Source organism: Anabrus simplex, chromosome 2 (assembly GCF_040414725.1).
Source record: "Anabrus simplex isolate iqAnaSimp1 chromosome 2, ASM4041472v1, whole genome shotgun sequence".
NCBI classification, from domain to species: Eukaryota; Metazoa; Arthropoda; class Insecta; order Orthoptera; family Tettigoniidae; genus Anabrus; species Anabrus simplex.
In genome coordinates this window covers 482,330,555-482,355,187 of record NC_090266.1, presented here as the reverse complement: position 1 = coordinate 482,355,187, position 24,633 = coordinate 482,330,555, and the positions used below count along the sequence as shown (strand labels likewise).

The 24,633-nt window shown below is 40.4% G+C and overlaps 1 protein-coding gene across 2 annotated transcripts in view; it reads right to left on the bottom strand.

Annotated features, from left to right (window-relative positions):
• mon2 (Mon2 homolog, regulator of endosome-to-Golgi trafficking) overlaps window positions 1–24,633 on the bottom strand; it is a 583,018-nt gene that overhangs the window by 5,725 nt on the left and 552,660 nt on the right. The gene's annotated exons all lie outside the window — the stretch shown is intronic.

The window sequence follows — 24,633 nt, the reverse complement described above, 5'->3', positions numbered from 1 at the left end:
TTCCATCTGCAGCAATATTTCAGAGGTACTTGCAGCAGATCACGGGTTTGATCCCTGGTTGCACAAACTATTTGGATAACATAATAGTGACTGGCAATGATCACCACGATCATATGAACAATCTTTGACTCTTGTTGACTAAATTAAAAGAGAACAGCTTGCATGCCAAGCTGGAGAATGTATCCTTTTCTGTCTGCAAGTCCAATATCTAAGACACATCATTGACAAGCACGGTATACGCCCTAGCGAGACCAACATAGCAGCCATTCTTAACATGCCTGTGCCCCCAGAATATCAAGCAACTACAATCATTCCTAGGCAAAGCTAACTACTACAGCAAGTTTATCCCTTGCTTCGCGTCAGTAACAGCTTCCCTTAATGTGTTGCGAAAGAAAGGCATTAAGTTTCTATGGTCAAAGCACTGTCAAGAAGCTTATCAAAAGATAAAGAAGGCCTTAATCACATTTCCAACGAGGGAAGCTTGTGACGCTAGCCACTGACTCTTCAGATTACGGTTTAGGTGCAGTCTTATCTCATAAAGATGACAAAAAACATGAATATCCCATAGCTTTTGATTCTAAGACATTGAATAAGCATCAACGGAACTACTTCCCAATTGAGAAAGAAGCCTTAGCCATTGTTTATGGTGTTCGCTGTTTTCATGAATATCTCTATGGCAACTATTTTCTGATCATAACAGATCATAAACCTCTTGTACTTTTGTTCAGCCCTGGAAACAAAGTTCCAGAGCACACTGTCCGCAAACTCCATAGGTGGTCGCTATTAGTCTCGGAATATTCATATCAGATCAAGTATGGCAGTACTACTCACCATTCCAATGCTGACGCTTTGTCTCATCTTCCGTCAGGCCCGGACACTACCTTCGATTCCCAAGAAACAGAGTGCTTAGAATTGGACATCGAATTAGAGGGTGCACTCTCCACTTTCCCGACAGACGCTCGCAAAGTCGTGAAGAACACTGATAGTGACCAGACACTTGCTCAAGTTCAAACTTATTTTCGTAATGGATAGCCCCAGACTGAGAAGCTCTCCGATCAATTACAAGTATATCACAAGATGCAGGATTGCCTATCAATCCACTCAGGAGTTTTCCTTCTTGAGACCGGCATTCATGTCTGAGTCCTTATTCCGCATAGTCTTCAACAATCATCTGGCCTGGTATTGATAAACAGACTGAATGGCTCATCCAACATTGTGACACGTGTCAATGGCATCAAAATCAGCCGCCTTATGATTTCCCTCCGTGGCCTTCCACAAACAAACCATTGGAACGAGTACATATAGACTATGCAGGCCCATTCCTGAATTCTATGTGGTTCATAGTCATCGATGCCATGTCTAATTTTCTTTTTGTGGTGGAAATGCATTCGACCACCATAGAAGCCACTGTTCGTCTCTTACAGAAAATCTTTACTAAAGGAGGCTTACCTCAGACTATTATTTCTGACAACAGTCCACAGTTTGTATCAGCCAACTTTCAAGATTTCTGTAAGAATAATGGTATACGCCACATACTGGCATCTTCCTTTCACCCTCAGTCCAAAGATGAAGCTGAACGGTTTGTGCAGACCTTCAAGACAAGTATGGGTAAAGCTCTGCACACTGGCGTCAACCACGAACAAGCCTTACTGCAGCTATTGGGCACCTATAGGATGATCCCTGGCAACGACGGCCTCAGCCCAGCACAAAAACTACATGGACGTCCTCACAGAACATTACTTTCTCTGTTACAGCCCATTCCTGCAAAACAGTTGCTCCGTTCCCGCAAGTTCCAACCCGGAGATAAAGTTTTTGCCAAGACTTTTCAGCAACATCCAGCCTGGGTCCCAGGTACCATTCTCCAAAGCCTTGCAGCCGAGTTATGTTAGGTCCATACAGAGCACAGAACCATTCATGGCCATCAAGATCATCTGCACCGATGCTTCAATGCAGCACCAGAGGTGGACTCTCCACCACCCCAGAGGCAAGATATCATGGACCGTGCATTGGACCAACTAATTCGTATGGGTTCATTTCACGCAGAACCTTCCTTGCCTACAACGGACCAGCCTCTCCCAACCACAACAAATTCGACGAACTCTCTGCTTCAACTTTGCCACCGCTGCAGCCGCCGTCGCCCCACGTAATACCAGCGAAGTTAGGAGGGGAGGGTGTTGTGGTGCTGGTATTCAAATCCCGCGTGCAACGCGGCTTGCATCCAGTTCTCACCAGCACAGCTGGCCAGGCGACTAGCTGACACTCTGTGTTACCGCTCGAGACCCTATATAAGCGAGTGGGCCAGGAGAGAATGCAGACAATCGTCCAACGGCTAGCTAGCTTCAGAAGCTCAGAGGATGCTCTGTATAAGCAGTTTAATGAAAAGGTGAATTGAAGCTAGCTCGTGAGGTTTCTACCTCTAGACGCGCTGACATCTCCCCAAAGTTTACATTCTCAAATCTTCAGCTCTCAAGTGAGCACGTTGACTTTGCAAGTCAGTTACTATGCAACATTTCTCCCTCAGCGAATCTTCATTTAGTTTGTGTACTGGCAATGTGTAAATATTGCACATATCTCAAGTGTTGTAGTAACCTGTATATGTGACAAAACCATCCGTTCTTAAAAAAAGACTTTAATGTTTAATGTGCAAGTGGCACATAATTTGCAATACTGTATCGTTGCAATTCTCCTTGAATAAAATTTTGTTTCATGTGTGTGAAATAACTCTCTTAATACACAACTCCTCCCCTCTCCAACTGGCCTATATCAGCAGCACTCTTTGCCTACTACTTCGAGGTGTTCTTCGGCTGTTGGAGAGAGGGGAACATCTTTGTGCTATGCTGGTGTAAATTTTCACCTCAATATGGGACTTTACTATTCGACAATGAGGTACTGTAAGCTCACATGACTATGTTTTCGAGTAGTTGCACTCAATCATTATCAATAAAAGAAGTGGATCTCTAATTCCTTTAACTCATACGCTGTTGGAATTTGTGTGAAGATGAATATTATTTTGTCAATCCGCTTGAAAACCTTTTGTATTTCTGTGTTTTAAATATTTTTCTACTTTGAAGATCTCTTATACTCAACTTCTGATGATGATGATGATGATGATGATGATGATGCTTATGCTTGTTGTTTAAAGGGGCCTAACATCTAGGTCAATGGCCCCTAATGGCATGAAATGAGACAAAATTAAATGACAAATTAAAAGCCCAGAACATCCAGTGACCACAATTTAAAATGTGAGGATGAAGAACGAATGGTTGGATGGATATGAATTTAAAACGATCAGTGGAACCGACCCACAGTGCCTCAAATGCACAGAAGCTAGTGTAGAACAATAGTATTATTGACCAAGGGACTGCTGCTATAACACAATACTGAAATGATAATACTTGTAATCGAAAGGGGTCCAAAATCCAAGTCAGCGGCCCCTCACAATGGTACTCATCACTAGGAAAGTAGAACCATGTGGTACTAATAAAGAGTAGCGTAGACTCGCGGTATTCCACACATTATGGTACTACTCACAGGTAATGAAATTCGCACATGTATTACAGACCTAGGCTGTTTCGCACATTGCGGCGCCATTTACAGGCAACATTTCATCACATAAGGGTACTAATCACAGGGACTCGTATGAGGACGGTTTGAAAAGTTCTCGGAATCACCGCTAGATGTCAGTGCTAGAGCAACGAGGTTCCTGCGCAATAATCACACATCCTTTGTGAGTGAACACGTGGCGCGTCAGTGCTCTAGCTGCAGGAGTGTGGTAGTGAGGACTCTTTGTTGTTGTTCCCGCGTAGTGATTTGAGACAATGGAAAAAAAACTGAGATTCGAGCAGTGATTAAATACTTTGTAAAGAAAGGTATGAAAGCAAAGGAAATTCATGCCGACTTTTAGAACACACTGGGGGACTCTGCTCCTTCATTTTCAACTGTTGCCAAGTGGACCAGCGAGTTTAAATTTGGTCGGGAGAGCTTGGATGATGACCCGCGTAGTGGACGGCCAAAAAGTGTTACGACCCCAGAATTTATCGCAAAAGTGCATAAAATGGTCATGGAGGATCGTCGACTGAAAGTGCGGGAGATTGCTGAAGCTGTACGGATGTCTTCTGAATGGGTATATTGTATTTTAACCGAAGAATTGGGTATGAAAAAATTATCCGCAAGATGGGTGCCGCGGCTGTTGACATTGGACAATAAACACACCAGATTGGAAATGTCCGAACAAAGTCTAGCCCGTTTTCAGTGCAACCAACAAGATTTTTTGCGCCGGTTTGTGACTACAGATGAAACTTGGGTCCACTACTATACCCCAGAGACTAAACAGCAGTCAAAGCAGTGGAAACATGCTGATTCACCACCACCAAAGAAAGCAAAGGCAGTCTGTTTGGCCGGAAAGGTCATGGCCTCAGTTTTCTGGGATGCAAAAGGCATTCTGCTGATAGATTATCTTCCTACTGGCCAAACAATTACCGGGCAATACTATGCAAACCTCCTAGACCAACTACAGGAAAAGATACGCGAAACAAGGCCTTGTTTGGCAAGGAAAAAGTCATCTTTTATCAGGACAACGCTCCGCCGCACACAAGTGTTATTGCCATGGCGAAACTTCATGAACTGGGGTATGAATTGTTGCCACATCCACCTTATTCACCTGATTTGGCACCATCAGACTTTCATCTATTCCCCAAGCTGAAAATTTTCCTCGGTTGACGGAGATTTTCTACAAGGGAAGAACTGACAGCCGCATTGGAGAGGTATTTTGCAGGCCTGGAGGAATCTCATTTTCGAGATGGGATCAAGGCATTGCAACATCGCTGGACCAAATGCATTAGTCTACAGGGAGACTATGTTGAAAAATAAAAGCAGTTCCACCGAGGTAAGATACTTAATTCTAGTACATTCCGAGAACTTTTCAAACCACCTATGTACTATCCTGTGGTGTTCCTCTGGGTACTAATCATAGACAAGCCAGAACCATGGGTTCCCTCATCCCATGGTGTCGCTCATATAGTGCTACTAACCACAAACCTATTTGGTACCCAACATAGTGGTACTACGCGCAAGTAAAAGCGATCCATGGTGTTCCCTGCATGGTTTAATTTGACCATCCCTTGGTTGTCCCTTTTAGTCGCCTCTACGACAGGCAGGGGATACCGTGGGTGAATTCTATGTCTGCGCCCCCCACCCACAGTGGGTTGTGTGTTTGGTCCGCGAGAGGTATTTAATTTCCCTCAAGTCCGCCGGCAAGCCGGTTAGGACCCCCTATCCGCCACCTGGGACGTGCCACGTGGGAGTATCACCTCTCCCCCTGCTACGCCAGCATAGTAGGTTCGTGGACTCAACTTCTGGACTGGTAACTTCATTCTATTGGGCCTAAATGCATGTCTGCTGTAACAACTGTTTTTGAGACCTTGTTATTTGCCATAATGCACTATTCTCTATTCAGCTCAAGTCTTATGAGTCTTATGGTATGCCTGGACTTGGTAATTTAAAATGTTGTTCTTTGGTTCACTCTCCTATTCAATCGTTTTTCCTATTTCCCTGAAGTTTCTTATTACTTGTTTTACAGTTGGCTGGAAAACATCTGTGTTGTTTCATGTACGTGTTTGTTTGTTCTATTCAAATAAAATGATATCTGTAAAATCTTTGTGTTCTAATCCTCCAATATTTTCTTGCTGTGCTATTCTTAACTTGTATCTTGTGTTTGAATATATCCATTTTGTTCATCCGAAGTTGGCAATTCTTCTTCTTCCCCTAGTGCCCTTTTATTTGCCTTACTACTTGTACATATTGCTATTTAAATCCCCCCTGTAAAATTCGGTTTACCTCTCATTGCCCAGCACTTGAATAGCTTACACAATCCCTTTTTATAATAATAATAATAATAATAATAATAATAATAATAATAATAATAATAATAATAATAATAATGGGTCCTAGGAGGGGTCTTTACGGCCCTGGCAAAAGGGCGTGAAATGTATTGTTGCGACCATCTGCAACAATAAACTATTGGATTCAGCAAGGGAATCCAACTAGCCTCTTTCACTCCAACTCCAGCATGTAACCTACAAGAGGTGCCCCTGTAAAGCCGAGCAACCCAGTGGAAGGTTGGGTAACCAATCCCCGTGGAAAACTGGGTCGGTGAACCGATCAGTGCTGGGGGCTCCAAGGTTCACCACCTTGGTAGTACCTTGGTCGGTACGAAATATCACTGACCCCAGTCTACAGTTTTTCAACTGTGAAAAGCATGGAGGAAATTTCAGCTAAAGCTACTACCCCAGGTGGTAACTAATCCACCGTCGTCTTGTACGACGCTAGTGGGCCTTCAGGTTCTGGAAAGCCTGTATCAGCATGCTCGGAGGTATCGGAAACTCCATGAAAGATAAGACATAGAGCCACCTTTAACGCCAATTCTCTCCAGAAGGTTGGAAAACTGAAACAGCTCACAGATATCCTATCTGAACAGCAAATTTTGATTGCAGCAAATCAGAAAACGAGATTTACAGATGAGCAGGCCTTTGAATTTGAAGGTTAAAGGATCTTCAAGGGTAAACCTGGTAAACGTGTCATACAAACTGTACCCCACCTCGGCACAGGATTTGTAGTCAGCAAAAATATTCTGGACTCAATCACATATTTTACCTCTGGGAATAGCAGAGTCTCGATTCTGTCCTTTAGAACCACAAACAAAAGGTATTCTATTGTAAACGTTCATCCACCGATCAACCAAACAAACAAGAGAGACCCGGAGGGAAATGATAGATTCTGGGAAGAACTTGAGGATATTTTATCCACGATTCCAGACAAACATACCCTCATTTTGCTTGGAGATTTCAATGCCCAGGTAGGCAAAGAGAGAAAGTTCGGAAACATCATTGGAAACTATCCTGCTCATCAGAGAACAAATCGTAATGGAGAAAGGCTAATAAAGCTGTGTAAGGCATTTAACCTTGTAATGAAGTCTACTGCTTTCAAACACCTGCCCAAGAAACAGAAGACCTGGAAATCCCCAAATCCCCACCTTGGTGAATTCTAGATTGATCATATCGCGATTGCATGGAAGGCTCAAAGAGAAATTTAGAATGTGAAAGTTCTAAGACCCAGTTTCACCAACATGGGTTAAATATACTCTAACCCTGGGTTTGTTAACTTAGGGTTAATATTTTAACACATTCTTATGAGTCACGCGTTTCACCAAGCTATTTTGGCAAAGAGGGTTAACTAACACCGCATTAACCCTTGCTGGAAACAGCCGCCATACTAATTAAGGAGGCAGTGACTAAAAACCAGAGATCATGAACACACTTCTTGCGTGGTTCTTTTGTTCATTTCTTGTGCGGTATATTGTTTTCTTCCTCAAGTCCGTGGTAGATATTGTTTTTTCATGATCGTGATCGAAAAGTGGAAGAAGTGCAGAAGAGAAACAGTGGCACAAATTTTTATGCTTTAGAAAAACCATTACTTGTTGAATTAGCCACCGAGTACCGAAGCATTATAGAATGCAAGAAGACTGACGGTGTAAAATAAAAAGAAAAGGACCCATGGGAAAGAATAACAGGCGAAATTAATAGTATTGCCCACGTTACAGTGCGAACTACGAAACAACTAAAACAGTTCAGTAATGTTTTTTGAACACCTTCACAGCAATAACACACACGAAAGTAAATACACAGTTTAGTTTCAAAGTGCATTTCTGTATAACCACTACGTAATACACAGTATAATGTTCATAAGTGTTGTAGTATTGAAGTGATGTTGTGCAACTGCATTCCTATATGCCACTGCAGTGCTGTCGTTATCAATGTGAAGAACGAACTACGAAACAACTAAAACAGTTCAGTAATGTTTTTTGAACACCTTCACAGCAATAACACACACGAAAGTAAATACACAGTTTAGTTTCAAAGTGCATTTCTGTATAACCACTACGTAATACACAGTATAATGTTCATAAGTGTTGTAGTATTGAAGTGATGTTGTGCAACTGCATTCCTATATGCCACTGCAGTGCTGTCGTTATCAATGTGAAGAATGATGTCATTCTTAATTCCAACATTCCTGTTCCTTCTCCTTCTTGTGAGATACTGATGCAGAGTCAAGTCCTGTGGGGGAAGTTCATCTCGGGTTTCCATGCAATACTGTGTAATACCGCTGTTGCTACTATGACGGCCAACGTAGTTTATAGTTTAATTCACAAGCCCAAGTTTGTTTCGATCGGCTTTGTATTCTAACCTCTCGCGAACTTCATTGACGAATTTACTGACAACCGTTTTTGACAGTCTATCTCTTCAGAAATTGTTCCTCAGATAGATTTTCAAAGTCTTTCCTTCTTATTATAGGCCTATTTCTATTAGGAATACCGTTTAACAAATCTAAATAAAGCAACTCTGCATCAAACGCATTATTTACAGCGGCCATTTTGCTTTTAACCTCGAATAAACAGTTTAACCTAAGTTAAAGGAGGGGTTAACTTAACTCCGAGCTTAACTTAGAGTTAAAAATAACCCTCCTTGATGAAACAGAATGAATAGTCAAATTCAGAGTTAAAACTGTATAACTCGGGGTTAAGGTTTAACCCACGTTGATGAAACTGGCCCTAAGAAATGCACAACTGGACTCAGATCACTATCTATTCAAGACAAATATCAAACTGCTCCCGAGAAACACAAAGAGATTTCGAGCCAAAAAGATTGAAAGATTTGATAGAGAAAAACTAGGATCTAACCATGAGTTTACGCAGAAACTACAATCTGTGGATGCAGAGAACTGGGAACAACTGCACAAAGCCCTGGTCGAAATAGCTAAAGAGACGGTTCAGCTTACTAAGCCCAGGAAGCATGCTTGGTGAAACAGTAAATGTGATGCAGCAACAGGGCAAAGACAGTTTGCCTGGCAAAAATGGAACTCGCCTAAGAACCAAGTCAACTGGACAAACTTCCTGAATGAAAGAAAGTGTGCAGCAAAAACCATCCGCAGCATTAAACGTGTTTTTGACAAACACCATCTGGCTCAAATTGAGCTGGATTTCAAGAACAATACACGCAATTTTTATAAAACATTCAAATGCAACTTGAGGAAATGAGACACAGCAAGCCTACAGTTCAGAGATTCCAATGGAAAACTAGCCCATGACGACAAGGAAAACTGCTGTGTACTTGCAAAATACTTTGAATCCTTCTTAACTGAGAGGCCCCAATATTCAGATTCACATTTGAAGATAAAACACAAGTCCACCCAGATTAAGCCCCACTCACGAAAGAGAAAATCAGGCAGATTATCCAATCCTTGAATAACAATAAAGTGCCAGGTGAATTCAATAATAGCTGAATTGTGGAAGTTTGCTAGTGACAATGCAGTGAAGAAATGAATGGACATCATACAGGAAATCTGGAATACCGAAAGACTTCCAAGTGGTGACTGGACATCTGCCCTAATCCACCCACTTCATAAGAAAGGCGACAAGTTGGATGTTAACAACAAAAATGGCACCTCCCTCCTACTCATAACCTACAAAATTCTCTCAAAAGCTCTTCAAATCAGGACAGAAGAACAGCTAGATCCAGAGCTGGGTGATTATCAAGGTTTCAGGAAAGGACAGTCATGTGTGGAGCAGATTATGAATCCGAAATCTGTCCTTTCATATCTTAAACTAAGGACAAAGCCTTTCGTAGTAACGTTCATCGACTTTAAGAAGGCCTATGATTCAATTGACAGAACTACCTTAATTCAGATCTTAAAGGAATTTGGCTAGGACGGTAAAACAAGAGCGATCATCCAACAGACTCAACAACACCATCTCAAAAGTGAAGTTCAGAGGAGAGACTTCAGATGCCTTTGAAGTATGGACAGGAATTAGGCAGGGGATAGTCTCTCACCTCTGTTGTTCAACTGCGATCTTGAGAAAGTGATCCATGAATGGCGCAGAGAAATGAGTAATGAAGGAGTCGAAAGCGGAGTCACTCTAGGCCACAAGAATCTTTCAATTGACTGTCTAGCATTTGCAGACGATCTTGCGGTTTTCGCTGATTCCTTGGATGTGGCCACGAAACAGATCAACCAGCTTCAAACACAAGCTGCAAAGGCGGGCCTCCAGATCTCCTTTGAGAAAACAAAATTCATTACAAACATCAAACTGGCACCAAGTGAGCTAGAAAGTACTCACGGAAAAGTCAAGCGGGTTGAAAAATTTAAGTATCTTGGTGAATGGATAGAACCTAACATGTCTGAAAAAGAAGCCTTTGCACCACCCATGAATAAAATTGAAATGCCTTACCAACTGACTAAAAATTTCTATAACAAAAGATCTGTATCTCTGAATGCAAAAATCGAACACTATTGCACTGTCATCTGGCTAGAGGCTCTGTATGCAGCGGAATGTCTCACCATGAATAAAAAATAGAGTGAAAAAGGAAGCAAAAGAGAATTATATGAATGGCATTCTTCAAGAGGGTAATGACCACAAAGGGAAATGGAAAAAGCTGTATTCATATATTAGGAATCAAAAAGGAAAAGGAATCCAAATCCCTACAATGGTGGGAGAAGGGGGTGAACACTATTTAACAGATACTGAGAAAGCAAACCTCTTTAGTAGGGAATTCAGAGATTCAGTAGAAGATTGTCAGGACTTGGAAACCATAACAGAAGATAGAGAGGGAGAGACACATAGGGAAACAAGAAGCTTCTCATTCACAAATGAAGATATTTTCAGAGAAATCCAACTGCTTCAGCAAGGAAAAGCAGCAGGAAGTGATCAAATTACTGGGGAGGTATTAAAGACAATGGGGTGGTATATAGTGCCTTATTTAAAATTTCTCTTTGACTATGTCATAAATAATAGTGTAATACCAAAGGAATGGAAAGAATCTATAATAATACCAATTTATAAAGGAAAGGGTGATAAAAGGAAACCAGAGAACTACAGACAAATCAGCCTGACCAGTATAGTTTGTAAAATACTGGAGAGTTTAATAGCAAAGTACATTAGAGGGATATGTGATGATAAAAATTGGTTCATGAGGAGCCAGTATGGATTTAGAAAGAAATTTTCTTGCGAGGCACAACTGGTGGGATTTCAGCAGGTCATATCAGATCAGCTGGATTCAGGAGGCCAGTTAGATTGCATAGCCATAGATCTTTCCAAAGCCTTTGATAGAGTGGAACATGGAATATTATTAAAGAAATTGGAGGGAATAGGATTGGACGTAAGGGTTATACGTTGGATAAGAACATTTCTAAATTCAAGGGTTCAGAAAGTCAAAGTAGGAAATAATATATCACAGGAAGAAAAAGTTTGGAAGGGAATTGCACAGGGTAGTATAATCGGTCCGTTACTTTTCTTAATATATGCGAATGATTTAGGGAACCATATAACATCGAAAATAAGATTGTGTGCAGATGACATAATTGTTTATAGGGAAATAAATAACATTGAGGATTGCTCAGAATTACAAAGGGACCTTGAGAGTATCCAAGAATGGGTTGAAGAAAATAATATGAAGATTAATGGAGGCAAATCAACTGTTACAACATTTACAAACAGGAGCTTTAAAACTGAATTTGAATATACTTTGGATGAGGTAGTTATCCCAAAAGATGGCAAGTGCAAATACTTAGGTGTGAGATTTGAAAGTAATTTGCACTGGAAGGGTTATGTTGATGACATTGTTGGGAAAGCATACAGATCGTTACATGTCATAATGAGGCTACTTAAAGGATGCAACAAAGAATTAAAAGAAAAAAGTTACTTAAGTATGGTTCATCCATTATTGGAATATGCAAACAGTGTTTGGGATCCTCACCAAGAATACCTAATAAAAGAAATAGATGGTGTGCAGAGGAAAGCAGCAAGGTTTGTAACAGGGGATTTCAGGAGAAAGAGTAGTGTATCAGAAATGTTAAAGGAACTTGGTTGGGAAACTTTAAGTAAGAGAAGGGAGAAAACTAGACTTATAGGATTATATAGAGCCTATACAGGAGAAGAAGCATGGAGAGAGATCTGTGAGAGGCTTCGGTTGGAAAATAATTATATTGGTAGAACTGACCACAAGTACAAAATTAGAAGGAATTTTAGCAGAAGCGATTGGGGTAAATTTTCATTTATTGGGAAGGACGTGAAGGAGTGGAACAGTTTACCAGGGGTAGTGTTTGATCCTTTTCCAAAATCTGTACAGATATTCAAGAAGAGAATAAACAACAACAGAGAAAATAAATGAAATGTTAGAGGGCATTCGACCAGTGCAGGATATTGTAAATAAAAAATGTGTGTGATTAAATTAATTCCATCCCTGGTCTATGGAGTTTGGACAGCCCAAGTAGGGGACTGCCTGTAGGGGTGAAGTACAGTGGGGACTTTGAGGGCCGTGGGACTGCTATGGTAGCTGTGAAGGCCCTTCAGGAACTCTGAAAAGTGGTGGCAAAAGGGGCTCTGGTTAAGATGCAGCAGGTCGTTATGCTACTTATGTTCCGAAATGGGTAAAATATAAATATGTAAATAAATTCAATGTTTATTTTAATCTTATACCGGTTGTATATTATTATTAGAAGTAATTTCACATACTGTATATGAGTTGACTATGTTTGTAAGATATTATAAGTAGAATTTTGTAAACAATATAAATTTATTAAGGATGATGTGTGTGTTTAATAGAACAAATTATTAGCGTAAATTGTATAATATTGTATTCTAGGAAAATTTTCTTCGTCTCATGTTAATTTAAAATTTAGTGCTTGACAATAATGTATTTTAGTGTACCATTTGCCACCGAGGTAGACACCTCATTTGCAAATAAAGAGATTTTGATTTGATTTGATTTTTGAAAAAGGCATGATGGAGAAATTGGAGGCTAAGGAAAGGACGTTTTTGAGGAAAATCTTAGGTCCAGTCAAAGACAATGGCTATTTTAGGAGACGGCACAATCAGGAGTTGTTTTCGCATGTGGAGAAAATAACCGACACGATGCAGAAAAGGAGGATTACTTTTTATGGACACATGACTTGAATGAAGTCAACATGGTTGACCAACTGCATTTTCACTTTCCTCCAAGAGAAAAAGGCAAAGGGGGCATGGTTCAATGAGGTACAGAAAGACCTGCAGGAGATTGGGATCTCATTTGAAGATATCCAGGAGCATGACCCACTTAAGGAAAAACTCCAAGAACATCATAGTTTCCAACCAAAGCCAAAGATGATGATAGTATTGGAAAGGTGGTGTATATTATTGTTCTTATTTTAATGTTTATAGTCTCCTCACCCTCCGTTAGTATCGCCAGATCATCTGCAAAAGCGAGGTATGGTAAGTAGAGTTTATCTTTGGGAAAGTCCAGTCGGATTGGTTTCCAAAACTCACATTTCTTCAAGTTCTTTCTCCCATTCCTCCATCACCTTGTCTCATGCCTGTCTGAATACGGTCTAGAATGAGATTTATTACATGTAATGTGATAAGGAGACTGCCATTAAACAGCTCGAGATACTTAAAGAAAGTGCTTCTGTTTTTTTTTGCGATTGGCTTTACGTCGCACCGACGCACATAAGTCTTATGGCGCTGATGGTACAGGAAAGGGCTAGGACTGGGAAGGAAGCGGCCGTGGCTTTAATTAAGGTACAGCCCCAGCATTTGCGTGGTGTGAAAATGGGAAACCACGGAAAACCATCTTCAGGGCTGCCGACAGTGGGGTTCGAACCTACTATCTCCCGAATACTGGATACTGGCCACACTTAAGCGACTGCAGCTATTGAGCTCGGTTAAAGAAAGTGCAGGAAAGGTGGGACTACAGATATCATTCGAGAAAACTAAATTATTTTGTTCAAAGACAGATATCAAGAGCCTGAGAACAAAATATGGTACAACTGACAGAATCCCTTACTTTAAATATCTCGGAGAATTTATTGAACTGACAGGCCTTGAACAGATCTCACAACAAACTCATCTACAAAAAATTAGAAGAGCATTACGATTAGGGTTAATCCAAAACATCTATAACAAAAAATCCATGTCAAGACACACAAAAATTTGGCATTACAACACAGTTCTAAAAACAACAGTCCTTTATGCAAGTAAAATATTGCCACTCAACAGAAAGTAAGAACTTGAAGAAATCAAAAAAGAAGAGAGGAATATCATTAGGAAAATCTTAGGAGCAAGATAAGATACACCAAAGAAGGTTACAGGTTACACTCAATCAAAACAACACAAAAGTTCTCCAACACTGAAATTGACATTAGCCTTTCAAGCGGTAATGACGGAATAAATCGTCATAGCCGCATGGCTTTCTAAGTGGTCATGACGGAATATTCCATCAACGCATTGTACAGTAAATGTCTTTTGGCGATGGGTATGACGACTTATTCCGTCGTAGGATCCGAGATCGTTTTCCTTTGTGCATGTATGTCAGTTTCGAACTTTGCCTACAGCAACACTCTCCTAAAACCACGTGACTGGGCAAAATGCTTTCATTCTGCACCCAGCTGGCAGCCAGCCAACATCGGCCGCTTAGTGGTAGATAGTGCATTATGGCAGGTGCAAGCGGAGCTCGGAAACGTCTGCGAGAAGAAGAACTGTTTGATTTAATACAATGTGACAATTTGGAGAGTGAATAGCAGATTCCGAAGTGTGTACACACCCAAAAGCGATGTGTCTGTAGATGAGTCTCTTATGTTATTGTAGGTTTACCGTTGCTTTCCTCACTGAGCCAGATTCTCTTTCCTTGCTCGCTTGAAACTGAAACTTTGCTTTTTTAAACCTGATGAAAATACCTGACTCACCGTAAGTTCCCATTGCTTTCCTCAGCGAGTCAGATGCCTTGCCCTTTGTACTATGGTCATTTTTGACAGCTTGATACATATTCTGTATTTTTTGAACCTAAAAAAAAATACTGTACTACACAAGAGTATCTCACTATATGTTACTTCTCAGTTCCTTATGGAAAATGTGCCACTGTGTTAGTAGCTACTCAAAAGAAATGTACCACTTGAAAGTTTAGGAAAAGACGAATGAAATTCTTCGGCCATCCGACTAGATTACCAGAAAATCGACTGACAAAAAGGATAATAGATTATGTAACCACGCTTAAGAACTCAACACCCTGGCTTAACAAACTTCGAAAGGACCTCAAAAATGCAAACATAAGTTCAACAGACATCCTAGAAAGAGACATCTTTAGACACAAAGTAAACAACTGGGAAGTTACATCAGAGCAACCACAACAAGCCTTCTCGGAAAGAATGAAAACCTACTGGAAAAACAAGAACCCACAGAAGAAATGATGGAGTTATTTGCTTATCGTCTTCCAATACTGGGAAAATTCACTGCTGCTGCTGCTGCTACTGCTACTACTACTACTACTACTACTACTACTACTACTACTACTACTACTACTACTACTACTAAAATAATAATAATAATTCCAACATCTGACCTGGAGAAGTATTTGGGGATAAGCTTTAATTATTTAATTCAAAAGATAAAAACCAAACCCATCACATCATCAGCTAAGATATCAATATAAGATAATAATAACAGTTGTTATGGACAAAAACATAGATACGTCACATGCCATAATTGGAAATTATTTCAAAAATCACAGGGTAAAACTTGCTATGGGCAATGTCATATCTGCTTGAACTGTTATTAAAGGTTGTCCTCAAGGATTTCCATGTACTCTAGGTTTTTGGACAGTACTTTGATTTACTGATATTGGAATTGCCTCCTGACTGCAATATAATTGCTTACACAGATTCTCCTACTTAGAAATGGTAATGTCTTGAATTTGATAAGTGTAGCTAACACAGCTTTTGATGCAATTATAACTGAGGATGTAAAAATAAGCTGAGTTCAATTCCCAAAAAAACGAGTGGCATGTTCATTACAAGGAACAGGAAGATTCAAGCACCTATGGTTCACATGAATGGGTAAATTATAAAACTAGTTGATCAAATGTCCTATTTAGATATTGTTCTGGACAGACATGTAACTTTTAGAGCACATTTTAATATGTTATCTGCCAAAGTTAGCAAAGTGTTGTCGGGTTTCACAATTGCTACAGGAGAGATCTGGGGTATGAATCCAGATTTATTGAAGACAATATATTATGGCACAGTGGAACATTTATTATTATATGGTGCATCAACATACCACAATGTTCTTAAAAGAAAGCAAGTTCAAATAAAACAAGGACAAATCCAATGAGGCTTAGTGGTCAGAATTATTCGGGCATACCATACAATATCCACTGATGCAGCCCTTGTGATCGCGTGCATACCACCTTTACATTAAATGGCCATGTCCAAAGCTGAGCTTACCTTAATGAAAAAGGGTGCTATGAACCATGAGAAGATTTTACAAATTACTCCAAAGCTGCAGGAAAGTGCATTAACAGGAGGTCATCAACATATATTTCACAATTTTGTTACATAACTTAACTGCAATATAAATCATAATTTTGATTTACACAGATGGCTCTCGGATTTGCAAGGAAAATTATCATTGGCTTGTGGGGAGTGCTTTTGTGGTTTTAAAGGATAACATCAAGATTGATGCTGAAAAATTCTGATTGCCTCAGAATGTTCAATATTTCAAGCAGAACTCTGTGCTATACAACAGGCAGTTTAATGGATTAAGAGTCACAATTGTAATTCACGTATATTGGTGATTCTCAGGCTGCTTTGAATGTGATTCAAGACAAATACAATTTAATAACAACAATAATAATAATAATAATAATAATATTGGCTTTACGTCCCACTAACTACATTTACGGTTTCCGTAGATGCCGAGGTGCCAGAATTTTTGTCCTGCAGGAGTTCTTTTATGTACCAGTAAATCTAAAGACAAGAGGTTGACGTATTTGAGCACCATCAAATACTACTGGACTGAGCCAGGAGTGAACCTGCCAAATTGGGGTCAGAAGGCCAGTGCCTCAAATGTCTGAGCCACTCAGCCTGGCAAATACAATTTACTTCCATTTGCTGTCAATATAACATCACATGTATTAGATTACAACAAGCATATCTGCATGAAATGGTTACAAGGTCATGACGGCACAGAAGGGATCAAGAGAGCTGAAGAACTTGTCAAATAAGCTGCAAACATCCCCTTCTCCTTGTTAACATATGACAAGTGCCCTATGTTATTTGTCAAAAAGGAACTGAAAACGTATATGAAATAATCTATGGATCACTAGCTCAAGAGGTCAGCTTTCAAGGAATTTGTTTTTTCCGAAGATTTAGGATAGGCTGAAAAGTAGATAAACACACGACAATATTTTAACACAGTTTATGCCAGGACATGGAAAATATGGATCATATTTTGAGAGGTTTAGAACCAATATCCAGAAGCCCTACATTTGAACCTGTGAAATGAAATGCCATAAACTGTTTATAATCTTTTATTTGACTGTCCCAATTTTGTAAGAAGTAGATATGAATTAGTAATTCACTTAAGTATGTGTGATATTTAATAATCAAGCACCTTTTAATAAACTTTATTGTTCGTCCCCACTGTCGACAGCCCTGAAGATGGTTTTCCATGGTTTCCCATTTTCACACCAGGCTGCACCTTAATTAAGGCCACGGCTGCTTCCTTCCCACTCCAAGCTCTTTCCTGACCCATCGTCGCCATAAGACCTATCTGTGTTGGTGAGACGTAAAAAAAACCTTGATTTAAAAAGTTGCTGTTATAATGCATTGGCTAAATTTCTCCATTTTATTTATAAATTATCCCAGTTTTCAGTTTTAGTTGTTATTTTATATATTAAATAGTTTTGTTATCTACAGCCCTAATATGCCATGTGTAAAATAGGGTTTGTACTTGAATAATAATAATAATAATAATAATAATAATAATAATAATAATAATAATAATAATAATAATAATAATGTTATGTGACAGCCCTGTCATAGCCCTTTTCAGAACTTTGTGGGAGGGACTAGTGAGTCAGCCAATAGGCGAGCTCCCAGCCGGCGTGCTGGAGGGCATGGCATGCATTTCTGTGTATTGTTCTCGTCGGCTTGCTTACCTGACAGTTTCTTGAAAATTCAACGAGAATGTTCAGCCTCTAACCACGTCACGAACATTCTGGTTCAAATCACTAAAAACTATAGAAAGGAAGGTTAGCCATGGACAATAAGTCAGAGCTGGGCTCCGTGGTGGAGTCAGAATTGGTGCTGGACTTGGGGTCAGTGTTGGATTGTGTGGTGGAATGTCCCACTGAGGTCTGAACGAGGAGCTGTTGTTGGTATCAAAGTGTCCAGAGAGTGTCTGGACTGAAGAAGCATACAGAACGGAAGACTGTGGTACTACCTGAGAGTACTGTGTGTTTGTGTGGTTCTGTAAACTAAGGATTGCAGTGAGTCAGCGAGGGAAGCTGCTATCGTGAATGTGAGGGTAAGTGGACCTGCATTAATATTTGTTGTTGTGAGTATGGTCCTGCTGTTAAATACTGTTGAGCTGTTTAGTGTTTCACTGCATGTGACCATGTGAATTACTGGACTGTCTCTGGAGTTGAACCAGGGAATAGTCATTGTGTGTTGTGTAGCCCATAGCCCCGTGTTCAATCCAGCGGTCTACACACAGCCGCTGTATGAGGTGACTGACTTGGGGAAGTGAAAATAAGAATTAGCCATTGCCAGGTAATAGAAACGGGCCAGACCGCCTGCTGTGCCATTCCTAGCTGAACATACTTGTGTGTGTGTATGTGTAAATTTATTGGATTATCCTGAAATAAATTAAGAGTAATAAAAACAGACAACCGGGTGAGTTGGCCATGCGGTTAGGGCCGCGCAGCTGTGAGCTTGCATCCGGAAGATAGTGGGTTCGAACCCCACTGTCGGCAGCCCTGAAAATGGTTTTCCATGGTTTCCCATTTTCACACCAGGCTGTACTTTATTTAGGGCCACTACCGCTTCCTTCCCACTCCTAGGCCTTTCCTATCCCACTGTCGCCATAAGACCTATCTATGTAAGTGCGACGTAAAGCCAATTGTAAAAAAAAATAAAAAACAGACAATTTTTTTGTAACAAAATGGTGCCAGAAGTTGGACCCCACGGACAGAAGACATCAGAAGAACACCAGGAGAACCTGGAAGACAGTCACGGAAAGATGGAGGACAACCGGAAGAAGACAGAAGATAGCCAGAAGAAGATGGGCGATGGACAGAAAAAGGTCGACGAGGGTCTCCACGAGTTAAAGCATGTTCTGCAGAATGATGGCTACATAACCCCATAAGGAAGAGACGCTCATCTTTCAAGCTCCAGAGGACATGGAAAGGCACTTACAACATTCTGAAAGGAATAAATAAAGTCAGCTACCGAGTACGACAAAGGCCAAGATGTAAGATGAAGATGGTAAATCTAGACCGGCAGGCGCCATGCTGAGGAACAGCTAAGAAGATAACTTATCGGACCTATCAGCTCTCGAAGGAGGGCAATGTTTGCCATTCTTGTTGTAGCGCCTTGCGGTACTTCTTCTAAGGGACTAGCAAGTCAGCAGACCGGAGAGCTCCCAGCCGGCCTGGAGGGCTTGGCTAGCATTTCTGTGTATTGTTCTCGTCGGCTGGCTTACTTGTGAGTTTCTTGGAGATACAACAAGACTGTTCAGTCTCTAGCCACCTCATGAGTAATCTGGTTCACATCACCCAAGCTATAAAAAGGAGAGCTAACTGAGGACAGTCAGAGTTAGGCTCCGTGGTGGAGCCGTAGCTTGTGTTGGTATTGGACTCAGAGTCAGTGTTGGGCTCCATGGTGGAGTCCAGTTGGTGCTGAACTCGGGGTCAGTGTTGGACTCCGTGATGGGGTCAGTGTGAGACTCAGTGTGTTGGGATTCAGTGGCTGGGCTGAGGATAACAGAGGTGTTGGCTGTCGTTAGTGCCCCACCAAGGTCTGAACGAGGAGCTGTTATAGGTATCAGTGTCCAGAGAGTGGCTGGACTGAAGACCCGTGTGGAGCGGAAGACTGTGTACTACCTGAGAGTACTGTGTGTTTGTATTCGCTGTTGGTGAGTATAGTCCTGCTGTTGAATACTGTTGAGCTCTTCAGTTGTTCACTGCATGTGACTGTGTGAATTACTGGACTGTCTCTGTAGTTGAACCAAGGAATAGTCATCATGTGTTGTGTAACCCGTAGCCCTGTGTTCCAATCCAGTGGTCTACACACAGCCGCTGTATGAGGTGACTCACTTGAGGAAGTGAAAGTAAGGATTGGCCATCCCCAGTAATAGCAACAGGCCGGACCACATCCTGTGCCATAAGGAAGAGAGACTTGTAAATAGACAGCAATTAGTAAGCGTGGCCATTCATAGCTCTGTGTGTGTGGAGGGGTGCGCGTGCGTGCGTGCACATTTACTGGGTCATCCTGAAATAAATTAGAGTAATAAAACAGAGGCTGTTTTTATTTGTAATAATAATAATAATAATAATAATAATAATAATAATAATAATAATAATAATAATAATAATACCATGAGCAAGGCCTTGCTGTCAATTCAAATTAGCACCTTCTCCTACTGTGCATCCATCTCTAATAAAAACTAAGAACTATGAGGACTAGATGTCTCTGAAATTTATTTGTTAATGCTCTCTTGTGTTCAAAGCCATTACTAGTCATTGACCGAGCTCGATAGCTGCAGTCGCTTAAGTGCGGCCAGTATCCAGTATTCGGGAGATAGTAGGTTCGAACCCCACTGTCGGCAGCCCTGAAAATGGTTTTCCGTGGTTTCCCATTTTCACACCAGGCAAATGCTGGGGCTGTACCTTAATTAAGGCCACGGCTGCTTCCTTCCCACTCCTAGCCCTTTCCTGTCCCATCGTCGCCATAAGACCTATCTGTGTGGGTGCGACGCAAAAAAAAAAAAAAAGTCATTGAGAAAGTTTGTATTTAGATGTTGGGCATCCTATCTACCTTCCGTTGTTTGTTTTTAATTTTCCAAGGTTATCAAAGCTGTCATTAAATTAATCTGCCTATCAAAAGGCTTGATATTAAACTGATGAACCTATTATAATCTCTAATAGTAAAATCCTTTGGCCCAATCAAATTGGTGGACACTAAAAATATCTATATTACTCTGCTGACCCTCTGTATAAGAGGAGAATTTTGATAAAGAGTGTCTAATCTTGTGGCAGGTTTACTCTGTGTGTTCTATCAGATGGAGGATAATGGAGATCTCCATCGGGAGATGTGACGAGGGGATCCGGCATCATGTGATGTTCATAAACAAGGTAATGGCAGAAATTTTTATCTAAGTGAAAATGCTGTGTGTGAAGGGAAGATTTCTATGTTCCCCATTAGTATGTAACTGCTGGGTTGCCGACTCTTTCTTAAATTAAAATGTAGGTTTTTCTTGTGTCTAAAATAAATGAAGCTTTATTGCCTGCCTTTGGACTTTCTATCTTTTTCTTTTCCTAATGGAAACTCATTAAAAAGTAAGGAAGCGTGAGCAATTACCATCGTAAAGTTCCTCTTAATTTATTTTGTGTGACCAAGTTTTTCTATCTTTTAAATTTATCTCTCTCTTTTCTGCTTTAAATTTCATTTCACTTGGTCACCTCATAGTATATACTTAGTCTTAGTGACACTGGGCCTTATGCAATTTAAATTAACATTGGAGTGTTTGTGCCTCCATTTCATTTTGGTTTTTGGCCTTTGAAAGTATAACCTTCATTTTTCTTTTTCATGACCAAGTAGTGTGGGTGGGCCTTATGCCTCTGAGTATTTATATTCTTTTTGAGGGTAGCATATGTAAATTGTAAAACAGTGTATTTATTGCTTGAAGTATTTTGTGGTGACTGATGTGGTCACGTGCATTATTTCATGGCCCACAAATGGGTACCTTGTAAAATTAATGTAAATTAAGTTCCTGGGTTCAAGACCTATGTCTTGTAAAACTTTCTAGAACCCAAGGCTTCTTTCACTAATATGTACTTCCCCGAATGTGTAAAGAGCCTTCCCTTTTCTCACAGTGTAAAATTGTGGAGACCTGTAGGTCGAATGTTTTGAAAGTTCCACTCGAAATGCGAGTTCCATTTAACAAGAGTTGTAAGGTTTCAAAAGCTTATGAGCGCATTCTGTTATTAAAGTGTTCTTTTACAGGTATGTTAATGTGTTATAAGAGTTATATTTTGTGCTTTGACAGATTGAGAAACTTAAAAGTTATATTGCAGCTAAGATGGCGATATCATTTCCAAACTGGTATACTATACCGCATATTAAGGCGTCAATGGTGAACAAGAGCATAATTTAATCAATACACCAACACTTGAAGTCACTTCCAAGTTACAATTGTCATTATTAGAAGATTTTTATATATTGGAAGCCAATTCTTTTCAGTTCTGACTTCATCTATAACTATGAGGTTCTTCAGTCTGTTGAAACAAATTCAAGTACGTGTCCCAATGAAGCAGATAGCTGAACCATAGGTGCGACCATATAGGAGGGTTATCTGTAGAGAGACCAGACTAACGAATGGATCATCGAAAGGGGGTAGCAGCCTTGTATAAGTTGCAAGGACGGCAGTCTGGATGATTGACTGATATGGCCTTGTAATAATATGTAACATCGATTAGCTGTGTTGATACTGCTACACAGCTGAAAGCAACGGGAAACTACAGCCGTAACTAACTCCTGAGCACATGCAGCTCTGCCTGTATGAATGAATGATGTACTGATGATGGCTTTCTCCAGGCAAAATATTTCAGAGGTAAAATAGCCCCACTGGGCGAGTTGGCCATGCGGTTAGGGGTGCGAGGCTGTGAGCTTGCATCCGGGAGATAGTGTGTTCAAAACCTACTGTCGGCAGCCCTGAAGATAGTTTTCTGTGGTTTCCCATTTTCACACCAGGGAAATGCTGTGACTGCACCTTAATTAAGGCCACAGATGCTTCCTTCCAACTCCTAGGCCTTTCCTATCCCATCGTCCCCAAAAGACCTATCTGTGTCGGTGCGACGTAAAGCCACTAGCAAAAAAAATAAAATAAAATAGTCTCCCATTCGGATCTCTGGATGGGGACTACACAGGAGGGGGCAATTATCAGGAAGATGAATACTGTCATTCTGCAAGTTGGATCGTGGAATGTTAGGAGTTTGAATTGATGTGGTAGGTTAGAGAATTTGAAGAGGAAAATGGATAGACTAAAATTGGATGCAGTTGGTATAAATAAAGTACGTTGGCAGGAAGAGCAGGACTTTTGGCCAGGCAACTACAGAATTATCAACACAAAATTAAACATGGGAAAAGCAGGAGTTGGTTTAGTAATGAATAAGAAAATAGGGCAGTGGGTAAGCTACTACTACCAGCATAGTGAACGAATTATTGTTGTCAAGATAGACCCCAAACCAATTAACACCACAGTAGTACAGGTCTATATGACTACTAGTTAAGCAGATGAAGAAATTGAAAGAATATATGAAGAAATAGAAGATTTAATACAAAATGTAAAAAGAGACTAGAATCTAATTGTGAAGGGAGACTGGAATACAGTGGTAGGCCAAGGAAGAGAAGATAATTACATAGGAGAATTTGGATTGCGACGAAGAAATGAAAGAGGAAGTCGGCTGGTTGAATTCTGCACTGATAACTGTTCAGGCCTTGTCGATACTTGGTTCAAACACAACAAACGACGGTTGTACACGTGGACAAGACCTGGAGACACAGGAAGGTATCAAATAGGCATAATTATGATTAGGCAGAGATTCAGACACCAGGTGTTGGATTGCAAGACATTCCCAGGAGCAGACGTGGACTCTGACCACAATGTGGTAGTCATGAAATTTCGTCTGAAGTTGAAGAAATTGAAGAAAGGAAATAATGCAAGAAGATGGGACCTAGATAAGTTTTTTTTTCAATTTGCTTTACATTACACCGACACAGATGGGAAACCATGGGAAACCTTTTTCGGGACTGTCGACCTAGCTACCGGCTATGTGACATAACGGAAAATTCTAAATTCCTATGGAGGGAATTAGATATTTTTCACCAACAGAGCATGTCGAAAACATATCAGATGTAACGCTTTTCAGGCGTTTGCTCTATTAACCAGTGTTTTGTCTTAGGTCTGACACTAGACTGTTCTGATAACTTCTGATAACTGCATAGACTGTGCCTCTTATATAGGCTTCTGATAAGTTCACCTGCACACACCCAGCGTCAGTGGGTAGGGTCTGACACATCCCACTCTGAAGAGTCTAGTGTCAGACCTAAGACGAAACACTGGTTAATAGAGCAAATGCCTGAAAAGCCTTACATCTGATATGTACGTGACATAAATCGTGCAGCCAACTTGCTTGGTAAAAAATGTTGAAGTATTAACACTCATTATTTGTCCACGAAGATCACCAAACGATCCTACAGTTGTTGAGATATGAGGTAATAAACAAGCTTTGAAATATGCAGTTGATGAGCAGTTGAATACAACTTCTCATTTGATGAGGATTTTCGGCCACTTCTGCGAAGACAAGAGACTGACAGTATTGGATCTGACACCCATCAGTTTTATGGTAAGCTCCTTGAAATAGTTGTGACAAAGGAAATGAACCTCTGTTACCTAAAGACCATCAGAATTTCAACTATGATCTACCTTTCAACTTGAATGTGAGAAGTATGTGTTCCTGGGTGTAAAAATTCAAAGAAGGCAAAATATTG